At 48.6% G+C, this 9,980-nt stretch overlaps 1 long non-coding RNA gene across 1 annotated transcript; it reads right to left on the reverse strand.

Annotated features, from left to right (window-relative positions):
- Window positions 1-214: 214 nt before the first annotated feature.
- On the reverse strand, window positions 215-9,055 carry LOC116857896. The gene is made up of 2 exons (XR_004380829.1): window positions 8,965-9,055; window positions 215-385 (listed from the first exon to the last, which is right to left on the reverse strand). It is a non-coding gene; the product is annotated as an uncharacterized LOC116857896 (long non-coding RNA).
- Between the last annotated feature and the right edge of the window lie 925 nt (window positions 9,056-9,980).

Raw genomic sequence — 9,980 nt, forward strand, 5'->3', positions numbered from 1 at the left:
AGAAGGCAAAAATAAACCCATATCTGGGCTTTCTATTCCTTGCCATTGACCTATTTGGCCACCAGCATCATACTGTTCAAAAGATTTCAGATTTAAAATATGTTTCAAAATCTAACAATACAAGCTTCTACTTGCTACCTATTGTGTGTGTGTGTGTAAGTTTTACTTGTTCCTCCAAAATAAATTCTTCCAAATAAACATTAGAAATGCCATGTCAAGATTAAAAAATTCCCATTGCAATTTTGATTGGAATTGTGTCAAATGCTGGGATCCATTAGGGGAGAACTGACCACTTGGCCATGTGAGGTCTTCCTTCCACTAGCTGCAGTGAGTTCCCTCCGTTCCTGCTGAGTCTGGAGCCCGCCCGTGAACTGCTGACAGGTGGCTGTTAGCGGAAAAAGAGACACGTGGAAGACAAGAAATGGTCAACCCTTTGCCTCTGGGCCCCTCATCCCAGCATGTGCTCCCCTACAAGCCCAAGCAGCTCTGAGCTGGCCTCCCAGCTTCTCCTCACCTCTGCAGGAAACAGAGAGTTATTTCTGCTAACACTGAATAAGTTTGGCTTCCTTCTTTGAGATATTAGGAATCTGCTCCACAAAACTCTTGACCTGTCTTGACCCAACTCCCCTGCCGCTTCTTGTTCAAAGCCCTTAGTTTCTCTTGGCTCCTTCTACACTTTTCTATTTCAAATGTCTTCCTTCATCGCTCCTCTTTACCTATACAAGACCATTCATAAAAATTAGCATTTATATAGCATTTATAGTTTACAGTTTCAAGAGTCAAAGTCTCTTTTAGCTTGAGAAGGTGTTTTCCATGGACTCCTTTGGAAGTGACCTTGAACATGGGGGTCTAAACTTGGCGGGCAATAGCCTCAAAAAGGCCATGGAAAACCTGAAACCCGTGGCATCACAAAAATCAGTCTCTTCTCCCTCTGACCTTCCCCTCCAGGATGAAAGAGACCCTTCTCTCTCCCTGCCTCCCTCCATTCCAGAGGGTTCCTATCTCACCCCTTCACCTGAAGGTCACCTAGAACTAGAATGTTTGCTTCAGCACTTCTGTTCTTTTGAGATGAACAGTGTGGTTGAGAAAATGTCTTTATCAGAATGTGACCTTGCTATGTCTTGCTATAGGCAACTTCAACAGATGCCTCTTTCTCCTTAAACTTTTTCACCAATACAGCAACAGTCAGAAAATGCCATTCAGAAGCTATAGACATACTGGCTGGCGGGTCACCCATGTCCACAATGACACTGTGACCTAATGAGCAGTGTGGCATGGTCTGTGGGTTTCAGACTGAAGGGGGAAACATGGCAATGGCTGATGCCCCACTGTCCAACCTGGGAAGATGCTTCTCCCCAGAGCAGAACATTTCCGGGATTCGTTGATTTGTAGCCCTTGTCCTGCTTCACTGTGCATGTGAAAGAAGATGTTTTTGCAACCCACAGAGAGTTCTGACCCTGATCTCATGGGACTCCCTTATAGCCCAGAAACTGCAGGGCAGCCTGGCAGTGCTCTCCTCGGATATTTCCCATTTTGGAGTACCCCTCAATACATCAAACATTTGTTGATGATCTATTGGATGGAAGTCACGTTTCTGAGCACCCGGGGAAAAGCACATCTGCCTCTCTGTTTCTAGAATTAAATGGCTGCTTGGTGAAGATTAAGTAACATTAACTATGACTTTCCCCAAGGACAGGTCCTAGAGGGGTTTGTGTCTACTGAACACTGAAATACGTACCAACTTCCCCCACTAAAATTTTCTCCAGATTTTCAGCTTTACAAAAACCTCAACTTTCCCCCCTCATCTCCTATGGCTCAGCTCAGCCATCTCCTATCCAGAAAATCACCTTTGTCTCCCTTCCACACCCCTCTCTCCTTGCACTGCTAATCATAACACCATGGTCATGACTTCTCAATATGACCTTTAGCCACTGTGCCTCCCAAAGAGACATCTGTGTACTATAGTCCTGTCATACACAGGAACCAAATTTAATGAGTAGAAAAAGTGAAAGGAAATGATCAGTGAGTTCTTTCCTCATGGATTCTTTGTCTGTGCCTCTGTCTGTGGTTAGCAGAATTCTTTAACATTTCATTTTATCCTCACACAGGCTCTGTTGTGGTCAGTTGGATAGGTAGTCTTATCCTCATTTTACAGATGTAGAAATCGGTGCACACAGAATTGCCTGAGATTACCTAATTGGGAAAGAAAATCACCTTCCAAACCAGAATGCTCTCCTCACCTCCTAAACACCTCCCTCATCACTTCTGAGTGGCCAATCGTTGGCTTCACGTCAACTTATCAGAGATTTTCATGGTCTAAAGTTAGGTACCTCCAACCTCTTATTCCCATTGGGGTTTTTCCCCTTCATAGCATTAATCGTAATTTGTAATTATTTTTTTAACTTGTGTCTGTCACCACAACAGACTCATCAGCTCTGCCAATGTAAGTACCATTTCTATCACGATGGCCAGTGAAGTCTAGCCTGTGGAAGATCCTAGAAAAAATATTTGTGGTCTTCTGACACCTAACTCTCCACCTTTCCACTCTAATAAGCATTCATGGAAAATTTCTTCAAACTGATCCTAATATGTAATCCTAAATTTGAACCTTATCATCATTGCTATTTAATCATTAAACTGGATTGCCTCTTTGTTGAGCAGCATCGAGTCACATCAATAGATGTTGTTTGTGACCCCAAAGTCCAAGAATTTCATGTAAATGGACAATGCCTCATGAAATCGTGATAGTATTTACCAGCATTTGTGATGTGACTGGCTTTTCTAAATATTCTATACAAAAATTAACTCACAGAACCCTCAACGACTCTCTGAAGTAGAGGCTATTCTCTTATCTCCATTTTACAAGTGGGGAAATCGAAGCCCGGAGGTGCAGTGCTGTCACCCCCCATCCTTGGGAGAACCACTCCAAAATTATCCCTTTGGGGTAATAGTGGCCCCCACTGGTATCCACACTGAGTTTCCTGTTTCTCCTTGAAAACCTACTTTTTTGTCTCAACAGATGCCTTGCCTTGGTAGGCATGAGGAAGCCACACCCCAAAGGGGGTCCAAAATTGCTCTTTCTCCCCTGTCCCCCCAGCCCCCCACCTTCTCTCTGGCCATGGCCTTAAGCCGGCACCTTGGCAGGACTGCCCTGCCTCGATGCCGTAGAGCTTTACCATGAGGGATTCGAGTTAGAGGCTACCTGGGAAAGCCAGGCACAAAATGGTGCCCAGACGCAGTGCCTTGGCAGGGGTGAAGGAGCCTGGCAGCGCTGGCTGTGGCATGCTGGCCCAGAGAGTGGAGGAGGAGATCTGATGCATTGCCTCTACCTGCTGAGGTTGTCTTAACTTGCGGCCCACATTGACCCTCCTGGCTTCTCTCAGCCTACCTCTCCACTGCCCCTTTTCTCTGGGCCGTTTGCATGCTCTGTGTGCTCTGAGCAGCTCTAAAAAGTCTGGACGGGCGTCAGAGATGTTCTCAGAGGCCACATACATTTGGAATAACAGTCCTGTATCACTGACCTATTCCCTTCAGGGACCTCCAGAGCCTCACTGGTTTTCCTTATGGTATCCTGTCCTCCCCTCCGACTGTTCTCTTACCTTTAACAGTGACAAACTCCTCCTGATCCTTGCTTCTCTAAAAAACATACCCATGCCAGGAAAAGCACTTCTATCTCAAGACCCAACAAGCCATGGAAGATGGCCTTGCTCTCCCCTCAGACCATCTCCCCCAACCTCCAAAGAGACTCTTTATCTCCTGTCCCCTGATCTCCTTTTAATGTCCCTGAACTCACAGACCATGGACCCATGCTCCCACCCAGCCTCGAATTTCCACAAGCTTCTCCATGCCTGTCCTCAATTCTCAGATGTACCTGTCCCTGCCACCAAATCTAACAGAGCTTGCCAGAGCCTCCCTTGGCCCTCCTGCCTGTACTTTGAATGCTTGCATACCCCTCCCAGACAGCATTAGCACTGGTTTCCCACTCTGCTCCCTACATGCCACATTCAGGAGGAAGGAGCTATGTTTGTCATGAAGGCAAATGGTTGTGGAGAGAAAACAGAGATCCTCTCTCAAGGCCTTAGTGACGCCACGACTCCCCGGCGTCCCTCCTCCTTCTCTGGTTGTTCCTCCTCAGCCTCCTTTGAGAGATTCTCCTCTCTGCCCCAAAGGTGCCCTCACTTTTGAAATCTTTCTCCCCAGCGAGCTCTGCCCTTCCTACGGAATAGACGCATAGAGCAGATAATTCACCAATGGCTATCTACAGGCCACATCTCTCCCAGGAGCTCCCTACCCAAATATCCCCTCCCTTTAAAGGCACCTCAACTCAATAGCCCCAAACCTGTCTTAAGTCGTGTCCCTCCTCTGGTGTCTGCATTTGGGTTCCCCAACCCCCCAGTCGACCCCCACGGTCTCCCATCCCCCTCCACTCAGGTTATGCTTTCCACCACTCCTCCCCAAGCCCCCTCAACCCTGGCCACCAGCATTGCCCAAGGGGCTCCCCACCCGATCTCACTCCCCTTCTTTTAATGGGTGTTCCACACAACTGCTAGTGTCTTTTGCAAAAAACCCCAAATGTGATGTGACCAGGTCTCTCCTCTGCTTAAAATCTTTGCATGGCTCCCCAAGGCTTCTAGGACAAAAACTCAAATTCTAAACCCAGTCTGCAAGTTCTCATGGCATCCTGGCTTTTGTCCCCAGCCTCAGGTTGCACCATGAGGTCACGTACCTCCCTGCAGCCAGGTTCCCCCTTCACACAGGTGACCCATTAGATTGGATGCTCTCTAAGGGCAAACATCCGTTTCTGTATGCCTGGCACTTTTGGTAGCCCCAGTACCTAGCTATTGCCTGGTATATAGATGTTCAACAGATACTAAATGAATGAATGGATGAATGAATGAATGAATGAAAGAGAGGAACAAACGATGCCCCGTCCCAGAAGGACGAAGAGTGGCCAGAGTAAGACCTGGGACCACTGGATGGGCCTATAGCTTCCAGGTACAAACCATCAGGGTCTGATTGAAGACATAATCAAATAAAGACAGGAAGCCCCAACTTTCCCAGTTGAGACAGAAGCCCAGAAGAGAGTTGGCTGAACCTGAGTGATTTGAGGGGATAGGGGATACAAGTTCATTTTTCTCAAAGATAAACACATTGGTGATGAAGGGGAAGCAACTCCAAGTGCCACCTTGGCAGTGTCTCTTTGAATCATGAACATGGTCTGCCCTCCCTCTTAAGGCTGGGCCCCCTCTTGGTGGGGTAGAGAAGCCGAGGTGGTTACAGGCTTGGAGGGGAAGCCGCTCTAGGGCACCTGCAGCCTGAGGTTAGAGCTGCCCTGGGGGCCGGGCCAAATGAGGTGGCAAGAAGGGCTTTGGCCCCCAATTTCCCTCAGCTGGGTCTGCCAATGTACCCACAAGAGGGTTCTTCTCAGCTACAGCAGGGAGGGTCCCGTGAGGTTGTGAACCTGGGCCAGAGGGGTCCAGCAGGCAGCCATGACTGCCTTGAAAAGTTGGTAAGAATTTGGTTAGAAAATCCAATCACCATGCATTGCTGTGTGGTTACTGCATACTGAAGGCAGAGCCAACTCAGAAGGTAAAAGCCTGGACGTTGGGCTCCAAGTCTTATCCTCCCCCTGGCTGCTAAGCCCCAACCCCTGAGAACTTTAAGGACAGAACATTCTGGTGGCAGTTGAAGGCAACAGTTGAAGCCAAGGCCCAGGGCAGGACAGAATTCACAGTCCAAGGAGGGACACAGACACCCCAAAGAGGAGCTCAGAGAGGGGCAGGCCCTCGAGGCCCTGCAGCCAGGGCTGGAAAAGGTTACTGGAGACAGAACAGAACAGAGAAGCAGGTATAGGAACTTACCAGAATATGAAGGAAGATCTGAAGGCCCAGGGCACCTGAGGGGGGTGAGGACCTAAAGGGTCCCAAGGGCCAGAAGGCAAACCGACCACCCTAGGGCTCTGCTGGGGGCCTACCCTAGAAAAGAAAAAGGCTCAGCCTCTTCCCCAGCCATTGAGCTAACAGGCTCTTTGTTCGAGGGGCAGGAACCACTGTCTCTGGAGCTTTGCTCCAGAGTGTGTTCACTGGGAATCAGGACAACACCAAGTCCAGATGCTTCCTCTCTTATAGGCACAAAGCCAAGTCTCCAATACTAGACCCACTCATTCATTCATTCATTCAACAAATACTTATTGTGTTCCTGTGGTATGCTGGACATTAAGACTATAACAGTGAGCAGAAGGACAGCCCCTGCTGGAGGGAGAGTACAAGTAATTCTCTCCCGCTTCTCTGTGATAAGTGTTTTGAAAGGAGCAGCTGATGGCACTGGGAGAGCTTAAAGCCCTAATCAAATCTAGGTACAGGGCTTGCCTAAGAATATGATGGAGCTGGAATCTGAAAGATGAGTAAGAATTACCTAGCTGAAATGGGCAGGAGCAGGGAGGGAGGCCAGCAGTGTTCTCAGTAGAAGGAACTGCAGGAGCAATGCCCAAGAAAACATGGCGGATTGAAGACGCCCACAGTGGGCCGGGAACCCGGAGCTCTTGAGAGGCCTGAGAGAAATGAGGCTAGAGGGGCAGGCATGGCCCAAACCATGAACATTTTTGGAGTTCATGGTGAATTGTCCTGGTCTTGATGCTAAAGGCAAAAAGCACAGGCAGCCAATGGCAAGACCGTGGCAGGAGCCAAAAACACAAGGTCCTATAATGCACATCATAGGAAAGGATGAGTGAGTGTGTGTTTCTTCATAAGCTGGGGCCACATGCCAAAATCTACCCGTAGTAAAGAGTCCCTGTTCTTGCCCTTGATGCCAATTATGGAGTAAAAATGCCTGGCATCTCAGGCACAGAAGCTTCATTGTTCTTCTCCTATGTGTGCAGAATTCTCCAGCCCAAATCTGCCTATCAAGGTAGAAGTGCTGGGTTGCCATCCCATTTTTCAAATAAAGAATTAAGGTTTAGGACAATTGAATGGCTTGCCAGAAGTCACACAGAAAGGGAGAGAATGAGGACGATTATCTTCTAGCTCATCTCATAACATGCGTTCTCTAAATACATGGGCCCGACAATGCTGGGAACTGATAGTTGAGAAGAAAGTAACATAAGATAAATGTGTTTCCACAACAACAACTGCATAACTAGATGCTTACGAAAGAGTTGGATAGTATATTGACAAAGTTCCCCTCCCAAGTCTGTAACGAAAGATACTAAATAGTGGATAATTTACTCATCTTCAAAGTAAAGTGATTTGCTGAATGCAAAGACATTCTCAAAATTATAAAAGGGAAAAATAAAAAACAAAGAATCCGGGATCCTTGGAGAGCTAAATGTAGTAAATCATACTGATGTAAGTGCATTCAACTATGGCATGGATAGGTGGTACTAACTGATACTCAGACTTGCCCATTAAAGGACTTGAAAACGTCATGTTGACATTCATCTGGAAGGCAAAGTTGTCACATCTATCAGAGAACGGATGCCCTGGCCAGTCTGGGTTGCGGACTTGGCACCGTGAACATGACAACCACCATTCAAGCCATATTTAAATGGGCTGATGAGGGAGGGGGAAGGGACTGGCAATGGTCTGAAAAAGAGAGTCTGAGAAATGCAGGCATGACAGAGTGTGGATGAGAACAGGGGACAGACAGGGGACTCTACTCCCTGTCCCGGGCCCTCCTGCTCACTCCTCCCTAACAGTTGACCCTGACATATCCCCCAAAACACATCCACGCTGTCACCTGACAGAGCTGCTTAGGACAAGCTCTCCAGGGGCTCCCCGGGGCCCAGCCCCACACAGCCCAGGGTCGTACACATCCCTCCGATGTTGACAGCCTCACCTCATCTTTCCCTAAATCTAGCCAGCTGCTCCTCTCCACTCTTCCTTCAAGCCCCCAGCTCACTTCCTTTCTCCCAGCTTACCCAGACCAGAACCTATGATACCCCAAGGAAACAGATTCTGTGGACCACGTGTCCATTCACAGCTAAGCCCAGAGGTCTCCTAAAGCAACCAGGGCGTGGCCCTTTCCAACCCAGGCTTTCTGCAAGGGTTCACGGCTGGTTTTGAGTTCTAGAAAGTGGGAGCAAGCGAACCTGTGGGCCCGAAACAGCTGTTCCAGGGGGAGACAGAAGTGCTGTGATTTCTCTGTCCTGACATGTTCCCAAACTGGGACTGGCCCCACTCTGTGTGACTCCAAAATGAGCTAGATTCGACTGGAATGCTCAAGGAAATGAGAAATGTAAGCATGACAAGAGAATCTCACTTGATAGGAGAGGCCCTTCTCCCCCTTCTACGTCCCCCAGAGGAGTGGGCTGGGAGGCCTCTGGCTGCTCTGTCATGTAGGGAGCTGGACAACCAGCAAAGTCTCTGGGAGGCCAGGCTGGGCATGGAAGCCCACGGCCCGCATCCTTCTCCATGGCTGTCTTCCCTGAACCTCTCTCCACCGGCCTCTCTCCCTGATGTTTATGACTTAGCGGCGTGCCCACAGCTCTGGTGGGAGGGGAGTGGGCAGGGAGGGGTGGGTGCAAGGAGGAGGAAGGGAAGGTGCCCCTCCATTCCCCAGGAATCCTCCTCCCGCCAGGCAGAGGACCCCCATCAGTTCCCAGCCCCTCTTTTGCGTCTAGTCAAGCACTTCCGTAATGGAGGCCATCCCTGACCCCGAGAGTCCAGAGGAGGGCAGCTTGTCACCCACACTTCTGCACCTTCATTGAGTTTCTTTCCCCCACAGACGATGACCCAGAATCCTGCCTAAGCGGCTGCATATTCTCTTCCTGGCTCCCTGCTGTTGGATGAATATCTTCCCCTTCTCTTTCCTCCCCTCCCCTTTCCTCTGATTTTATGAGATGCTAGGAACTCAAAAAGAAAGACATTGATCCTGCTCGTGGCTCTTATTTTCCTTGGCACACATCCCCACCCCATCCACGCTTCACTGCCCCCAAGAAATATTCAGCATTGAGCAACATGACATTACCTGCCAGGGCCAGAGCCTGGACCAATGGTATCTTCTAGAATGCTTTGGGTCCTTGTTTTCGACATTCCTTTCTTCTCAATCTTCTTTCAAAACCCAGGTGTGTGTATGCAACGCGGGGCACAATGAGAATTTTAGCCATCAGACGGGGTCTGATCATTGCTCTTACATATTTAAATGGTAACATTCTTAGATATTTCAAGTTGAAATAAGTCCCCAGACATTCTAGAATACCTTTCATTCCTCACGCTGTCCTCCACAAACATGACTAAGCATGAGACTTCACCGGAGGGCCTCTTGGGGAACTCAAATTGCTCATCACGCCAGTAGAGAAACTCCAGAGTTTCTCAGGAGCAGAATTGGGGCTTTTAACACCTTTGACCACCTGCAGTAAAAACTTCAATGGGGTTTAGTTTAGCAAACACTTGTTTTCTGAGCATATGCGGTGGGCATGGTACCATTTTTTATTTTGAAAACTATGAGGCCTTGAATGTGGGAATGTGTCTGTACCTGGAGAAAGAGTCATAATTGTAAAGTCAAATACATAAATATTTTCACCTGCCACACAGAGATCTCCTGGCAGATGGAGGAGGGAGAGTAGGTTCTCTATTTGTTTCAGTGTTTTCATCTCGTGGTGGAGTAGTGCTCCCCTTTACCTTAAGGGTGATGGGAATGAGACACTGTGCAATCCTTAAATGTTTGGAAGCCCGTGAACAAACACTCAGCCACATCTCCCAGATCCAATCCACTGGCATGATTTGGCCTAAATGCCAATATCATGATTCCTCCCTGGAAAGTGGAGGCCCTTAAAGGTCTCCACTGGCCCCAGGAAGCCAGCCCTCTGTCTTCCTGGCTCCCTAGCTACCCAACTCTGGTATGGCCTCCAGGGCTAGGCACCCTGGGACCCAGGTCATTGACTAAAGTGCCATTTGGCAATTGCCTTTGGGCAAGAAGTGGGGCAGGAATGGGACAGGGGAAGGTAGAAGCAGAATGAAGTGACCTGGAAGAAGGTACCCTTG

Source organism: Lontra canadensis, unplaced genomic scaffold (genome assembly GCF_010015895.1).
Source record: "Lontra canadensis isolate GAN:19392208 unplaced genomic scaffold, GSC_riverotter_1.0 scaffold128, whole genome shotgun sequence".
NCBI classification, from domain to species: Eukaryota; Metazoa; Chordata; class Mammalia; order Carnivora; family Mustelidae; genus Lontra; species Lontra canadensis.